General features: G+C 45.8%; 1 protein-coding gene across 1 annotated transcript in view; it reads left to right on the top strand.

The window, feature by feature from the left end:
• Nucleotides 1-17,228, top strand: part of HNRNPR (heterogeneous nuclear ribonucleoprotein R) — a 1,454,575-nt gene that overhangs the window by 957,307 nt on the left and 480,040 nt on the right. The window lies entirely within an intron of this gene.

The raw sequence follows: 17,228 nt of genomic DNA, 5'->3' as shown, positions 1-17,228 counted from the left end.
AACTCAGACATAGATCTGTTAAACTTCTCCACTAAACCACCAGCTGCCAAAGTTTTGCACAAAGGTTTCATCACACAGCTTGGAAAGTGGATGCTCTTTCGTTCAGTTGGAAAATTTTCATGTGTATGCCTTTCCACCTCTGCCTCTCCTCCCAAAGGTACTCCTAAAGGTCAGACAAGACAAGCCAAGGATGATTTTGATAGCTCCAGATTGGCCTCGGCAACACTGGTACCCATTACTGAGGAATCTGGTAAGGAAGCCTCCATGGCCTTTACCTTTAATTCCACACCTTTTGTCTCAGAGGGACGGTCATCTACTCAATGTCAAGCTTCACTCTCTTCATCTAACAGCCTGGCATATTCTGTTTTGAACCACAGCAGGTCTCAACTTCCTCAACAAGTTTTGAATGTGATTATGGAAGCCAGAAGACCTAGTACAAGGAAAGTGTATGCAGAAAAATGGAAGAGATTTTTATTTTGGAGTGCAGCAAAGGCTTTGGATGTTTCTGAGCCTAATTTGAGTGTGGCTCTTCAATATCTTACTGAGTTATTGGACAAAGGTTTGTCTTTCTCTTCCATTAAGATTCATGCTGCAGCAATTTCAGCTCACTATGATTGTGACCCACCATTGTTTTCTCATCCTTTGTTCAAGCAATTTCTTAGAGGGGCGAAGAATATAAGACCCCCACGTAGAGCTCCTACTCCTGCTTGGGACCTCAATTTTGTGTTGGAGAAACTTACTCTACAACCTTTTGAGCCTGCGGCTACTGCTGAATTGAAATATTTGTCATGGAAGACTGCTTTTTTGTTGGCCATTACTTCTGCAAGAAGGGTTTCTGAATTGCAGGCCCTTATGGCGGTTGAGCCTTTTTTGATTTTTCATAAGGATAGGGTATCATTACGTACTAATCCTTCATTTATGCCTAAGGTGGTTTCTAGTGTGGCTTTAAACCAAACTATTCATTTGCCTACTTTTTATGCAGATCCCCAAAATAGGGGGGAAAAAATTTTGCACACTTTAGATGTACACAGGCAGTTGCGTTATTATTTAAGCAGGACTAGGGATTTTAGGCAGTCTCAGCAGTTGTTTGTTTCTTTTGCTTTGAGTTCTCCGGGCAAGCCTGTGTCAAAACAAACTATATCTAAGTGGATTGGGTTTTGCATTGCATTCTGTTATTCCCATCATGGCAAGGAGATTCCAGCTGGGATTAGGCCTCATTCCACGAGGGCTACTGCCACTTCAACAGCATTTCTAAGGGGGGTGGCAACTAAGGATATTTTGGAGGCAGCTACTTGGAGTTCAGTGCATACTTTCTCCAAGCATTACCACCTTCCTCTCTATTCTAAATCCAGGGCTGGTTTTGCCACTGCTGTGTTGCAGGGCATTTTGGCAGCTCCTGCTTCATTATAGTTTAGCCATCCTCCCTTACCTCTGCTTTGGGATTCTACCCAAGTGTTAGGACTGCAGCAATGTGAGATGAAGAACATAGTACAGTTTTGTACCTACCATAAATGTAGATGTTTGAAGATCCACATTGCTGCAGTCAATTTACCTCCCTCCTTCCCCTCTGTGTTTAGGGGTGGTTGTGTGGGTGGGGTTCTATTTTTGTAAATTTGTATATATTGTACATATATTAGGTACAGTACTGTTTGGTGTTTTTTGTGGTTTTGGCCTTATCTTTTTAGGGTCTTCTGACATCTGGGGCAAGAAAAGACTGAGGATATGACGTCGGTCATGCGCATTTGTACCCTGACGTCCTGATGTCAGACAAATGCGCCTTGACCGACGTCAGCCTTATACTTTGGTATTCGGGCCGACTGGGACAGCGGACTACCCAAGTGTTAGGACTGCAGCAATGTGGATCTTCGAACATCTACATTTATGGTAGGTACAAAACTGTACTTTATGTGGTACATAAACAAGCAAGGAGGCACCCATTCCTATCCTCTTTGCAGGCTGGCAATGAATCTATGGGAACTTTCCTTGAAACTCGATATACAGCTACAATCCCAGTTTGTGCCAGGGAAAGACAATATACTGGTGGACAGCTTAAGCAGAAATATCATGGATGCACACGAATGGATGCTGCACCCAGACATCTTTCTACAGATAACACAATCATGGGGGAGGCCGGACTTGGATCTTTTTGCCTCCCCCCACAGTCATCAACTGAAGAAATTCTGCTCAAGGATATAACACCCACAAGCATGGAAAGTGGACGCCCTTTCTTTCAGCTGGAGAACTCTAACAGTGTATGCATTTCCACCTCTCCCATTAACGACCAAGGTTTTACTGAAGATCAGGACAGAGCAGCCAAAAGTGATTCTGATAGCTCCGGACTGGCCAAGACAGCACTGGGTACCCACTGTTAAAGAGCATGTCATGCACAAAACCATGGCCTCCTCCTCTATGGCCACTTCTGCTGACACAGCACAATTACAAAACTCTGCATTCCAACCTGAAAACCTTGCAACTAACAGCCTGGAAAATACTTTGACTCCTCCTCAGGACAAGCTATCTCAGAGAGTGAAAGACATTATTATGGAAGCTCGCCGGCCTTCCACAAGAAAGGCATATTCAGCAAAATGGAAAAGATTTCACATTTGGAACACCACAAAGGGCCTAGATGCGACAGTGATGAACTTGGCACATATCCTGGAATACTTGGCAGAAATGTTCCACAATGGTCTGTGTTACTCTTCCATTAAAATTCATGCTTCAGCAATTTCAGCAGAGTACAATACTGATCCGCCTGTCTTCTCTCATCCTCTCCTAAGACAGTTTCTAAGAGGAATCAAAAACATCAATCCTCCAAGGAAAACACCTTTACCTACTTGGGACCTTAACTTCGTGTTGGAAAAACTAACACTGTTTCCCTTTGAACCAGCAGCATCTGCAGAACTACAGTTCCTGTCTTGGAAGACTGCTTTCCTTCTGGCCATAACCTCAGCAAGAAGAGTATCTGAGTTACAGACCCTTATGGCAGTACAGCCATTTCTTATTTTTCATCAGGACAGAGTTTCATTGAGAACCAATCCTACACTTATGCCAAAGGTGGTATCCAGGGTTTCATTAAATCAAGCTATTCATTTGCCTACCTTTTTTCCAAATCCACAAAACAAAGGGGAGAAACTTCTGCACACCCTGGACATACACACACAGTTGTGCTACTACTTGGACAGAACTAAAGGTTACAAAAAAACTGACCAGCTGTTGGTAGCATATGCTGCTGGTACACAAGGAAAAGCAATTTCCAAACAGACAATTTCAAAATGGATAGGGAATTGCATTCATTTTTGTTGCTCCTTTCATGGAAAAACTGTGCCAGCTAACATTAGACCTCATTCCACCAGAGCCACAGCCACCTCCACCGCCTTCTTAAGAGGGGTGGCTGCCAAGGACATTTTAGAAGCTGCTACATGGAGCTCCGTGCATACATTTACCAAGCATTACAATTTACCTTTATATTCCAGATCCAGAGCAGGCTTTGCTACAGCAGTCCTGCAGGGCATTTTAGCTGCACCATCCTTTGCATAGTTCCTCCACCCCCAGATTGGCTATGGTATTCTACCCATATGTGATGACTGCAGATGCATCCTTGAAGGACATAGTACAGTTTTGTACCTACCATAAATGTAGATGTCCGATAGGTATGCATCTGCAGTCAGGTTTACCCTCCCTCCTTCCCCTCTGTGGTATTTCTTGGGTACTTTACCCCTCTTATAGCTAGCTGGGGTGATCTATTATGGTGTATTTGTTTTTATATTATTGTGCATGTTTGGATTTTTAAATGCATCTCTCCAAATTTAGCCTTCCTTAGAGGGCATCTGGGGCAAGAAAAACTGAGGAAGATGGCGTTGGCTGATGCTTTTATACCCAGGCGCTCTGACGTCGGGGAAAGTGCGACATCAGCCGACGCCGGACCCAGACTTTGGAATCCGGCCGACCGAAGGGCTGCCTGAGGCAGGACAACCCATATGTGATGACTGCAGATGCATACCTATCGGACATCTACATTTATGGTAGATACAAAACTGTACTTTAGTGACTCTAGACTTAAGAGGTATACCTGCGCATCCCAATAAGAGAATCGTGCAGAAGATACCTCTGCTTCAAGGCAGGTATTATGCATTACCAATTCTCTGCACTGCCCTTTGGCTTCTCTACTGTGCCCAGAGTCTTTACAAAGTGTCTGGCACCAGTGATTGCATTTTGCAGGCAAAGAAGCATACAAATTTATACTTACCTGGACGACTGTCTCATTCAAGCAGGGAACAAGGACATTCTTCAACATCTGGCATTTGTAAAAAGGCTTCTAACATGCCCTAGGGTACACAAACGAAAAGAAATCACAACTGGTACCCTCTCTAAAAATTACGTTCCTGGGTGCAAGCTTGAATACAACTGCCTAGATGGCTTACCTTACGCCAGACGAAGGCAACTGACTATATACTTCAAACAGATGGCAACAAAAAACAAGTTATCTGCAAGAAACATTCTGCAGGCTTTGGGGTTCATGGCATCCTGCATTCTACTAATTCCACATGCAAGACTGCATATGAGGAAACTTCAGTGGTACCTGAAAAGTTTATGGAGTCAGCATTGTCACAGTCTGGAAAGAATGATTCCTCTCATTCCCTGCCTACAACAGGAGTTTCTTTGGTGGGCTGAGATGTCACCAAAACAAGGGACTGTTGTTCACTTTACCCCCTGCCACCCAAACCCTAACTACAGACGCATCAGACTATGCTTGGTGGGCCCACCTAGCAGGGGGATGCATTCAGGGCATATGGATCCCAAAACAAATGCATCTACATATCAACCAGAAAGAGATGCTAGCTTTTCAGAATGCTCTGACAGCCTTCAAGGAATTACTTCATCCAGGACAGCTACTGATAAAGATGGACAACACCGCGGTTATGTGGTACATAAACAAGCAAGGGGGGTACACATTCCTACCCCCTTTGCAGACTAACCATGGCATTGTGGAGCACAGCCTCGTCTTACCAAGTACATCTTCAAGCTCAATTCCTGCCAGGAAAACAAAATACTCTGGCAGACGACCTAAGCAGAAATCTCCGCATGAGTGGAAACTGGATCCACAAATCTTCAGCATGGTAACACAGAAATGTGGGAACCCGGACCTAGATCAATTTGCACCTCCCCAAAATTAACTGGACAAATTCTGCACAAGGACTTATAACAGACAAGCATGGAAAGTGGATGCCCTATCCTTCAGATCAGTCTATGCCTTCCCCCTCTGCCTCTTCTCTCCAAGGTCTTACCAAAGGTCAGACAGGAAAAATCAAAATGATCCTATTTGCTCCGGACTTGCCTCGCCAGCACTGGTACCCAATTCTTAGGAATATGTCGACTCCCTCCTTGGTACTTGCCTCAAATACCTCATCTACTGTCACAGCAGAACAGTCAAATTCTGCACACTCAGCTCCAAACTCTCAACCTTGCAGCATGGCTGATCATTTAAATATTTAAACAACACCTCTCAGAAGATCTGTGATGGATGTCATTTTGGAAGCCAGAAGGCCTAGTACTAGAAAAATCGTATGCTGATAAATGGAAGAGATTCTGTGCTTGGAACCAAGCACAAGGAACAGACGCAGAAAAACCAAATATCCCTATTTTACAATACTTGACTGAGATGCTTAAACAAGGGCCTATCTTTTTCTTCAATAAAAATCCATGCCTTTGCCATCTCGGCGCATTACAACACGGAGCCTTCCCATCTTTTCTCATCCTCTGCTAACACAGTATCGTAGAGGGGCCAAAAATTTAAGGCCTCCCAGAAGATCACCAACTCCTGCGTGGGACCTCAATTTTGTGCTGGAAAAACTCACCCTGCCTCATTTTGAGCCAGCAGCTACTGCGGATATAAATTTTTTATCTTGGAAAACAGCTTTTTTTTTTTTGCAATCACTTCGGCAAGAAGGGTTTCAGAACTACAGGCTCTCATTTTACCCGGACAGGGTTTCAGTCAGGACTAATCCTTCCTTTATGCCCAAGATGGTATCCAGTGTGGCTCTTAACGAAACTATTCACCTGCCAACATTTTACTCAAATCTGCAGAACAAGGGGGAGCGGATTCTGCATTCATTGGACGTACACAGACTGCTAAGATTCTACCAAATCTCAGTCTGAGCAACTACTGGTGGCATTTGCTTCAGGATCAGAGGGAAAGGCTATATCAAAGCAGACCATTTTTAATTGGATAAGCTACTGCATTAGTTTCTGCTACTTCCACCATGGTAAACCTGTGCCCAAGGGAATCAGGTCACACTCCACCAGGGCTGCCTCTACCTCAGCAGCCTTTCCCAGAGGAGTTCCAACCAAAGACATTCTAGAAGCTGCTACTTGGAACTCTCTTCATACCTTCGCAAAGCATCATTTGCCTCTCTTCTCCAAATCCAGGGCAGGCTTTGCCACTGCAGTTAAGCAGGGCCTTATAGCCGCTCATAATGCTATTTAGTGCCATCCTCCCATCCATAGCTTTGGGATTCTACCCAAATGTAATGACTGCTACAGTGAAACATGAACATAGTACAGTTGTGTACACTTACCATAAATGTAGATGTTTGAGTGTATTCATTGTTGCAGTCCAGGTTACCCACCCGCCATCCCCCTTTTCTGTAACTTCTCTTTCCTTCACTATATTCTAAAGCCTTTGTGGTGTATTTGCTTTTAGATGAAGGTAAAGTTTATGTTGCTAAAGTGCATTTATATATATAGGCACCTGACATCTGGGGCAGGAAAAACTGAATAAAATGGTGTCTGCTGCATCAGTGACTACACTCTAATATCTATATGGTAAGTATACACAACTGTACTTTTCATCTCCACCAGCAAAATCATTATTTGAGTCCAAGGTGTTCATATCACTGGTTAGTATAGGGAGGTAAAAAAACATTGTTCCTCTTGTTGGTGACCTCATACCTTGCTGTTTGGACTAAATATTGAGGGTAACTTCTAGCCAAAACATGTTTGCCAAAATTTCACATTCATTTAAGTAGGTTTCATTCTCTGAGAAACCATCCGATGTCCTTCAAGGATGCATCTGCAGTCCTTACAAATGGGTTGTCCTGTCGTCAGGCAGCCCTTCGGTCGGCCGGATTCCAAAGTCTGGGTCTGGCTTCGGCTGGTGTCGCACTTCACCCGACGTCATTGCGGCAGTTCTTCGGGTATAAAGGCAGCAGCCGACGCCATTTTCCTCTGTCTTTCTTGCCGCGCGGCGCCCGAAGCAGAAGCTGTTCGCAAGTGCCGGTCGGTCAGATCCAGAGATTACTACTACCGAATACTACTTCGAAGACTTCTATAAAGCTAAGTACCCCGTTGGGGACTCTTTCTTGCCTCAGCCGATGTCAGAGAAAGTTAATAACTGTTTATCTTGTGGGAAACAAATACCTCATAAAGATTTCCACTCCTACTGCATACATTGTTTAGGCCCAGACCACGACGTAGCAGCTTGTCTAGCCTGTGCTTCTTTTAACCGACGGACGCTTAGACGTCGCTCGGACTTTGCTGAACAGATTTTCGGCTCCGATTTTGCCTACATTATGCCGTCGGATCCTCCGACTACGCAAATTTCCAAAAAACGCAAAGAAAAGGACCGACACTCGTTAAGCAAACCACGAGTGTCTCTGCTTCGGCCGAAACCGAGCAAGCGGTTCTTTCTTCAGCTGATAACTTGCCTTCTACCGAGGCCTCTTCTAACCTGGTAGAAACGGCTTCTGAAATTCAACCTTCTGTTGCGATTTCACAGGATTTGTCAGACACCATTCCCCTAGATATTTCCACCCCTGCACGTGGAGCTGCTAGGCCTCCTCCAGCTATGTCTATTAAGGCCTTTGCCAGGGCTAAAGCAGCCAAAGCATCAAAACCTGTGCCTGCTAAGCCCCCCCTCTCACAGGCCCAGCACCAGCTCCCATATGCTTTCTTTGGCAGAGGATCTCATCTCTTTAATTCGTGGAGCCCAGCCTCATCCTGACAGGGCCTCTCTCCCTCCTCCAGAAAAGAGGCCTAGAGCAGAGCCCCCTGAGCCTGTAGCCACGGATGATTCCTCTGATGACTCAGATCATACAGACCCTCCTGAGGCTTCTTATTCTCCTTACGCAGACTCTGATGCTGAGGAGTCCATCCCTTCAGCCTCTCCTCCTGAGGAATTTTCCTTTGGGGAAACCTTGCATGCTATGAGGGAACAATTTCAGTGGCAGGGCCAAGATTTCTCAGATTCTAGAAAAAGGCTTAGGACCTTTCTACACTTGCCACAGCATAGGCCCTTAGCTATACCTCCAGTTCTATCTGTTGTTGATGATGCATTTAATGATGCTTGCACTGCTCCTGATACTTTACCTCCAGCCCCTGCTAAGCCCGATAGGTACTACAGGGTCCCAGACACTCATCACCACTTATATAAGGCTCCTTTTGCAGATCCAGAGACTATCTCCCAGGGCCCTAAAGCTGTAGCAGCTACTTCTTCTAAAAACCCCCTCCCCTCTGAAAGGGATTCCATGTCCTTAGAGAGATGGGGTAAAAAAGTTTACACCTCTGCTACTTTGTCAGCTAGAGCTTTGAACTGCCAATTTCATATGATTCAATATCAAGAGTTTATGCTTGACCAGTTGACTAAAAAGCTGTCCTCTGAAGAATCTTTAGATAAAAAGTATATTCAAGAAATGTTACATAACATACAGCAAGTTAGTAACCATTCTTTAAAATTTGGCTATGATGCACTGGAGGCTTCCTTTAGATCAGCCATGACCGTTTCAAGCACACAGACTGTCCTTTTACAATGCTAATTTTTTGTTGCTCTGGGTGGCAGCTACTATAATGTAAAAGGCAGTTTGAAAACGTAGGATGTTCTTCATGTTTCACTGTTGCAGTCCTCACATTTGGGTTATCCTGCCAGGGGTAGCCCTCAATCAGCCTGAATACCAGAGGCTTAGTATTTCTGCATCAGTTGCTGTCGCTCCAGGACTGACGTGAGGTAGTCAGTGGTGTAAAATCAGGCAGCTGACACCATTAAATCAGTCTTTCTTGCCGAGGAGCCTGAAGCAGAAGCAGTTCGCACAAGTGCCAGTCGGCTGCTACCTGAGGTTTCGTTTCCGAACTGAAGTTGAAGTCTTCTAAATCCAAGTACCCTGTTGGAGATGACTTTTTCTGACATTGGTGAGAGCAAAAAAAAGATAACAATTGTCTTGCCTGTAGAAAGCAAATACCACACAGAGACTTCCATTCTTATTGCGTCACCTGTTCAGGCCCAGACCACGATGTATCCCGCTGTCGCTTTTGTGCTTTGTTCAATGCCAGAACTATACTTCGGGCCCTTATCGTAGCTAGGTATTTTTGCTCTCAGTTCTCCAATTCCATTATGGCTTCCATAAGTCATCCGACTATCTTCTGAAAACACGCGAGGATAAAGACAGACCGAACAGGTCCAAAACTGCCGATGATGCTTTCGCTAAGCTAGTAGTCAGTTCTCCTGTCCTCATTGAGGTGCTTTCACAGCCCCTGATGCCCACTTCTGTGGATTTGCAGGCTGTTTCTGAGACCTTTTAAGAGTCTGGTATGCCGCAAGACTCTTCAACTAAGGATCCTGCAGATGTCTGTTTTGGATGGGTCGAGGCCCAGGGTACAAACCACACCCAAAAAACCAACAACCCAAGCTGAGGCACCTGCTTCCTTGCCTCAGTCTCAAATGCTTAAAATGGCAGAAGACCTTATTATGCTTATTAGGGGAAGCCAGGCTACCCTTTCCAAGAGAGACTTGTCCCTAGTAGTTACGTCTGATGCCCACTTCTGTGGATTCGCAGGCCGTTTCTGAGACCTTTTAAGAGTCTGGTATGCCGCAAGACTCTTCAACTAAGGATCCTGCAGATGTCTGTTTTGGATGGGTCGAGGCCCAGGGTACAAACCACACCCAAAAAACCAACAACCCAAGCTGAGGCACCTGCTTCCTTGCCTCAGTCTCAAATGCTTAAAATGGCAGAAGACCTTATTATGCTTATTAGGGGAAGCCAGGCTACCCTTTCCAAGAGAGACTTGTCCCTAGTAGTTACGTCTGATGCCCACTTCTGTGGATTCGCAGGCCGTTTCTGAGACCTTTTAAGAGTCTGGTATGCCGCAAGACTCTTCAACTAAGGATCCTGCAGATGTCTGTTTTGGATGGGTCGAGGCCCAGGGTACAAACCACACCCAAAAAACCAACAACCCAAGCTGAGGCACCTGCTTCCTTGCCTCAGTCTCAAATGGTTAAAATGGCAGAAGACCTTATTATGCTTATTAGGGGAAGCCAGGCTACCCTTTCCAAGAGACTTGTCCCTAGTAGTTACGTCTGAACAGGAGTCTGATGACTCTGATGCATCTGAATATGAAGATGGTCTTCGTGTTTCACTGTTGCACTCATTACACTTGGATTATTCTGCTGGCAGGCTACCCTCAGTCTGCCTGAATTCCAAAGTCTAGGTCCGGTGTCAGTTGCTGTTGCCTCTTCCCTGACATCAGTGCGCCAGGTGTATAAAAGATGCAGCAGACGCCATTTTCTTCTGTCTTTCTTGCTGTGCGGTGCCCGAAGCAGAAGTAGTTCGCAAGTGCCGGTCGGCCGACTCCTGAGATTTTCGTGTTCAAATTTAAGATCCAAATTCTTCATTAAAAGCTAAGTACCCCATTGGGGAAAACTTTTTTCTTGCTCCAGACCAATGTCAGAAAAAGTTAATTGTATTTTTTGTGGGAAGCAAATATACCTCAAGGATTTTCATTCTTACTGTATTCCTTGCCTAGGCCCTGACCACAACGTTGCTTGTTGTAGGTTTTGTGCTAGATTTAACCAGCGCACTATAAAGCGCCGGTACGATTTTGCTTTTCATTATTTTGGCAGAAGATTTAATTACACAATGCCATCTGATAGCCAACAGACTACCGTAATTCAAAAGAAACGCAAGGAAAAGGACAGGCATCAGAGGTCAAAAACCGACTAGGCTTCTTCAAAGCCAGTCGCTGGTTCACCGGCTCACAGTGAGGCACTTTCGCAGCCCCTAATGCCAGCTACTTTGGACCCACAGGCCGCTATAGACTCGCACGTGGAGTTGCCTAGGCCGCTGGAAGCTCAAGGTATTAGACCTTCGGAATCTATTCCCTCAGGTGGGTCCGGAGCCGCTGAGCAGGCATCTGCTTCTGAGGGTGATGTCCTTCAAGGATGCATCTGCAGTCATCACATATGGGTTGTCCTCCTTCGGTCGGACGGATTCCAAAGTCTGGGTCCGGCGTCGGCTGACGTCGCCCCTTCCCCGACGTCAGAGCGCCTGGGGTATAAAAGCGTCAGCCGACGCCATCTTCTTCTGTCTTTCTTGCCACGTGGTGCCCGAAGCAGAAGCAGTTCACAAGTGCCGGTCGGCCAGCTCCTGTAATTCAGCTACCGAAGACTTCAAAAGCTAAGTACCCCGTTGGGGACTCTTTCTTGCCTCAGCCGATGTCAGATAGTTAATAATTGTTTAACTTGTGGGAAACAAATACCTCATAAGGATTTCCACTCTTACTGCCTCCCCTGCCTAGGCCCAGACCACGACGTCTCGGCCGGTTCAGCCTGTGCTTCCTTCAACCGACACACTCTTAGACGTCGGGCGGAGTTTGCAGAGGAATTTTTTGGGGCTAGTTTTTCATACAAAATGCCGTCTGAGACTCCGACTTCACATTTAATAAAGAAACGGAAGGACAAGGACCGACACGTGGGCCGCGGTTTCGGCTGAAACCACGGCCAGGCCTACCGCGAGTCTCGGTCTCGGCTGAAACCGAGTCCTTGGTACTTCCGACCCCGAAACCGCTCAACCGACAACCTCGGCCCCGGAGGCCCCTGCTGAGTCTGTGATTGAATTTCCTTCAGAAACTGGTGTCTTGGAAACTTCCAACACCATTCCTCTAGACAAAACTACTCCTGCACGTGGTACAGCTAGGCCTCCTGCATCCATGTCCATAAAGGCATTCACCAGGGCTAAAGTTGCTAAACATACAAAAGCTATGCCCCCCAGGGTTATTCCTCAAGGACCCTCTACAAGTTCACAGATTCTTACTTTAGCAGAATACCTTATTTCCTTGATTAGGGGATCTCAACTTCATCCGGACAGGGGCTCTCAACCTCCTCTAGACAAAAGGCCCAGGTTTGAGCCCTCTGATCCCCACTCCTCAGAGGAGTCCTCTGATGGCCCTGCTCTCTCGGACCACCAGGAGGAGGCTTTTTTGGCCTACGAGAATTCTGATTCAGAGGAATCCATCCCCTCTGCCTCCTCTCCTGAAGAGCTATCCTTCGGTGAGACCCTTCACACTATGAGAGAGCATTTCAAATGGCAGGGCCAGGAATTTTCTGATTCCAGGAAAAGATTAAGAACTTTTCTGCATTTACCTCAGCGTAGACCTTTGGCTATTCCTCCTGTTTTGAATGTCATTGATGATGTGTACTCTGAGTCTAGCATAACCCCTGACACTCTTCCCCCGGCCCCTGTCAAACCCGATAGGTACTACAGGGTCCCGGACTCGCATCATTTTCTTTACAAGGCCCACTCTGCTGATCCAGAAACTATTTCCCAGGGCCCTAAAGGGGTTGCAGCTGCCACCTCTAAAAATCCACTCCCTCTGAAAGGGAGTCCAGGGCTTTAGAGAGATGGGGTAAAAAAGTGTATACTTCTGCTACTCTTTCTATGAGGGCATTAAATTGTCAATTTCATATGGTACAGTACCAAGAGTATTTGTTAGATGAATTGCATAAGAAACTGTCTTCACCTGAACCCCTAGATCGCAAATCACTACAGGATCTGGTACATAACTCCCAGCAGGTTAGTAACCATTTCTTACAATGTGGTTATGATGCATTGGAAGCTTCATGTAGGTCAGCTATGACAGGTGCAGTCATACGTAGGCATGCTTGGCTGAAGGAACAATCTCTGCCAGACCATGTTAAAGCTAAGCTTCTGGATGCTCCCCTGGAAAAGCAAAAGTTATTTGGCTCCACTGCTCAGGAGGTCTTAAAGAAGGTTGAGGAAAAGGCAAAATCTGTACAAACAGTTAAAGATTTTCTACAAGTCCAACCACCAAGATTCAGCAGAAACTGGCCTGCCAAGAAATGGTCCTTTCCGGACACAGAAAGATTTCAGAGAGGCAAGAACAGGCGTTGCAGAGGTAGAGGGCAAGCTAGAGGCTCCTACAGAGGGCGTCAATGGCAGCCTCCCAACCAGAGAGGTAGTGCAGGACCTACAACTGCTGCACAAGGACAGACTAAATGACTTTGCTTTGACTCCGCCAACCACGGCTCAATTAGAAGCACCTTTGGGCAGAAAGCTTTCTTTATTCTCAGACAATTGGCACACTATTACAAGAGACAAATGGACACTGCAAATCATAGACAGAGGATACAGGTTCCATTTTTACACATTGCCAAAAAGAAAAGGCATGCCAGACCTGCCACCAAATCAAAGGGCAGAGGCTTTAAAACAAATCTCCAACTTAATGCAAATGAAAGCTATAGAAAAGGTTCCTCTTTCAGAACAAGGCCAAGGATTTTATTCCAGACTATTCCTTGTTCCAAGAAAAGAAAATCAATGGAGGCCTATTCTCGACTTGTCCGCACTGAATACTTATCTCATTGTGCCAAAATTTAAAATGCTGACTACAGCAACTCCTTCCCATGCTGGGCAAGGGGTCTTGGCTGGTGACTCTAGACTTCAAGGAGGCATACCTGCATGTCCCTATCAGACAAAGTTGCAGAAGACACTTCAGATTTCTTGCAGGGTCAGAGCATTATCAATTCTCTGCATTGCCCTTTGGCTTATCTACTGCACCCAGAGTATTCACGAAATGCCTGGCATCAGTAATTGCACACTGCAGACTTCTGGGGATTGAAATATACCCATATCTGGATGACTGCCTTATACAAGCGGACAGCCAACAAACTTTGGTAAAGTACTTGAATTATGCCATCCACCTACTGCAGGCATCGGGATATAGTCAACTTTCACAAATCAAGACTTGTTCCATCCCAAAGAATAACTTTTCTGAGTGCGGATTTAGACACAGCCACCCAAATGGCTTTTCTCACAGAAGAAAAACAGACAACTACCTGATTACTTCAAGAATCTGACGAGACAAACTCAGCTGACTGCAAGGAAAATCCTGCAGGCCCTGGGTTACATGGCATCTTGCATTCTTCTCATGCCCCAAGCAAGGCTGCATATGAGGAAACTACAATGGTACCTAAGGAGTTTATGGACTCAGCACAGCCACAGCTTAGAAACCTTGATCCCACTCATTCCATGTCTCCAAAAGGAATTTCTGTGGTGGGCTCGAGCAAGCCAATCAAACAGGGGTCTGCCCTTCAGCAAGCCAATAGCCAGCCAAACTATTACAATGGATGCTTCAGACCACGGTTGGGGAGCACACATGGAGGGCAGATGTATTCAAGGACTATGGTCACAAAAGGAGCTATGCATGCACATAAACCAAAAGGAAATGCTGGCAGTGATGCATGCAATCGAGGCCTTCAAACTCTTTCTGCATCAAGGCCACCTGCTAATAAGGACAGACAACACCACAGTTATGTGGTACATAAGCAAGGAGGCACCCATTCCTACCCTCTTTGCAGACTGGCAATGAATCTATGGGAACTTTCCATGAAACTCAATATAGACCTGCAATCCCAGTTTGTGCCAGGAAAAGACAATATACTGGCGGACAGCTTAAGCAGAAATATCATGGATGCACACGAATGGATGTTGCACCCAGACATCTTCCTACAGATAACACAATCATGGGGAAGGCCAGAGATAGATCTTTTTGCCTCCCCCCCACAATCATCAGCTGAAGACGTTCTGCTCAAGGACATACCACCCACAAGCATGGAAAGTGGACGCCCTGTCTTTCAGCTGGAGAACCCTAACAGTTTATACATTTCCACCTCTTCCACTAATGACCAAGGTCTTACTGAAGATCAGGGCAGAGCAGCCAAAAGTGATTCTGATAGCTCCGGACTGGCCAAGACAGCACTGGTACCCACTGTTAAAGAGCATGTCACACATGAAAACATGGCTTCTTCCTCAATGGCCACTTCTCCTGACTCAGCACAATTACAAAACTCTGCATTCCAACCTGAAAACCTTGCGACTAACAGCCTGGAAAATACCTTGACTCCTCCTCAGGATAAGCTATCCAAGAGAGTGAAGGATATCATCATGGAAGCTCGCAGGCCTTCCACAAGAAAGGCATATTCAGCAAAATGGAAAAGATTTCACATTTGGAACACCACAAAGGGCCTAGATGCGACAGTGATGAACATGCCACATATCCTGGAATACTTTACAGAAATGCTCCACAATGGCCTGTCTTACTCTTCCATTAAAATTCATGCTTCAGTAATTTCAGCAGAGTACAATACTGATCCACCTGATGTTCTTCATCTCACATTGCTGCAGTCCTAACACTTGGGTAGTCCGCTGTCCCTCGGTCGGCCCGAATATCAGAGTATAAGGCTGACGTCGGTCAAGGCGCATTTGACTGACATCAGAACGTCAGGGTACAAATGCGCATGACCGACGTCATATCCTCAGTCTTTTTTGCCGCATGGTCCGATGCAGAAGCAGTGTTGCAAGTGCCGTTCGGCGTTCTGAAATTTTTCGAATTCGGAGTTTCAGACCGAAGTCAGAGTTGGTTAAGTACCCCGTTGGGGAATATTTTGTTTTTTTCTTGCCTCAGTGGTTTACCGGATGTCAGAAAAAGTGAATAACTGTATTTCTTGTGGGAAACAGATACCGCATAGGGATTACCATAATTTGTGTATACCTTGTTTGGGACCTGAGCACGACGTTGTTGGGTGTCGCTTTTGTGCTAGGTTCAATAAACGCACTATAAAGCGAAGGTTGGATTGTGCCAGGTTGGTCTTTGGGAAGCGGTGCAATTACAATATGCCGTTGGATGCTCCCGACGCCGGCTTCCTCAAAGAAGCGTAAGGACAAGGCAGTTAAACCTAGGTTAGAGGAGTCGTCCGAACCGGACGCCGGTTCTTTAGAGGCGTCAGTGGAACCGGTGGTTCCGACGGAGGCCTCTCTGGAGTCCCAGGGAGAAACTGTGTTTTTACAGGATGTGGCCTCCCAGGAGGCAGGTCAGGCTGTAGGGGCTTCTCAGATAACTGTACTCCCCTCCCTTCCTAAGGTGTCTAGGCCCTCTTTTTCTGCTTCCAAGGCTTCTCCTAGAGGCAGGTCTAGTGTTGCTTCTGTGGGTGTCACTCCTAGTTCTTCAGGTTCTGTGCCCAAGAAGCACATGCTTAAAATGGCAGAAGATTTAATTACTTTAATTAGAGGCTCTATGCCCCCTCCTGATAAGAGGCCTAGGATAGAACCTGTGTTGGGGGATTATGAGCAGGCTTCGGATGTGTCTGAGTCTTCGGCTGAAGACTTGCAGGAGTATTCTCATCATTCTGATTCTGATGTGGATGATTCTACTCCTTCTGCTTCTCCTCCTGAAGATTTTTCTTTTTCAGAGACCCTTCACTCCATGAGAGAGCATTTTAAATGGGAAGGTCAGGATTTCTCTGATTCCAGGAAAAGGCTTAGGGGATTTTTGTTGTTTACCCCAGCATAGGCCTTTAGCTATACCTCCTGTTCTGAATGTGGTGGAAGATGTGTTTGCAGAGGCTTCTCTTAATCCTGATTCTTTGCCTCCTGCTCCTGTTAAACCGGATAGGTATTACAGGGTGCCTGAAGCTCATAAGTATCTTTTTAAGAGTCCTAGGGCAGACCCAGAAACTGTTAGCCAGGGGCCTAAGGGTGTTAAGGCTTCTGTTGTCAAGAATCCGGTTCCTGCAGATAAAGAGGCCAGGGCCTTGGATAGATGGGGAAAGAAAGTTTATACTTCTTCCACTCTAGCCATGAGAGCTTTGAATTGCCAGTTTCACATGTTGAAATATCAAAATTATCTCCTTTCACAGTTGAAATCTAAGGTTGATGCTCTGGCAGAAGGTATTGATTGTAAAGAGTTGCAAGATTTAGTGCATGTTTCTGAACAGGTGGGTAAGCATTCTTTGCAATGTGGTTTTGATGCTGTACAGGCCTCGTCTAGGGTGGCTGCCACTGGGTCAGTTCTTCGCAGGCATGCCTGGCTGAGGGATCAAAATTTATCTGACCATGTTAAAACTAGGATTTTGGATGCCCCTTTGCAATCTGATGTCTTGTTTGGTTCTC

The sequence above is a fragment of the Protopterus annectens genome, chromosome 1.part2, assembly GCF_019279795.1.
Source record: "Protopterus annectens isolate FY-2018-M chromosome 1.part2, PAN1.0, whole genome shotgun sequence".
Taxonomy (NCBI): Eukaryota; Metazoa; Chordata; order Ceratodontiformes; family Protopteridae; genus Protopterus; species Protopterus annectens.
This window is presented reverse-complemented; position numbering and strand designations above follow the sequence as displayed.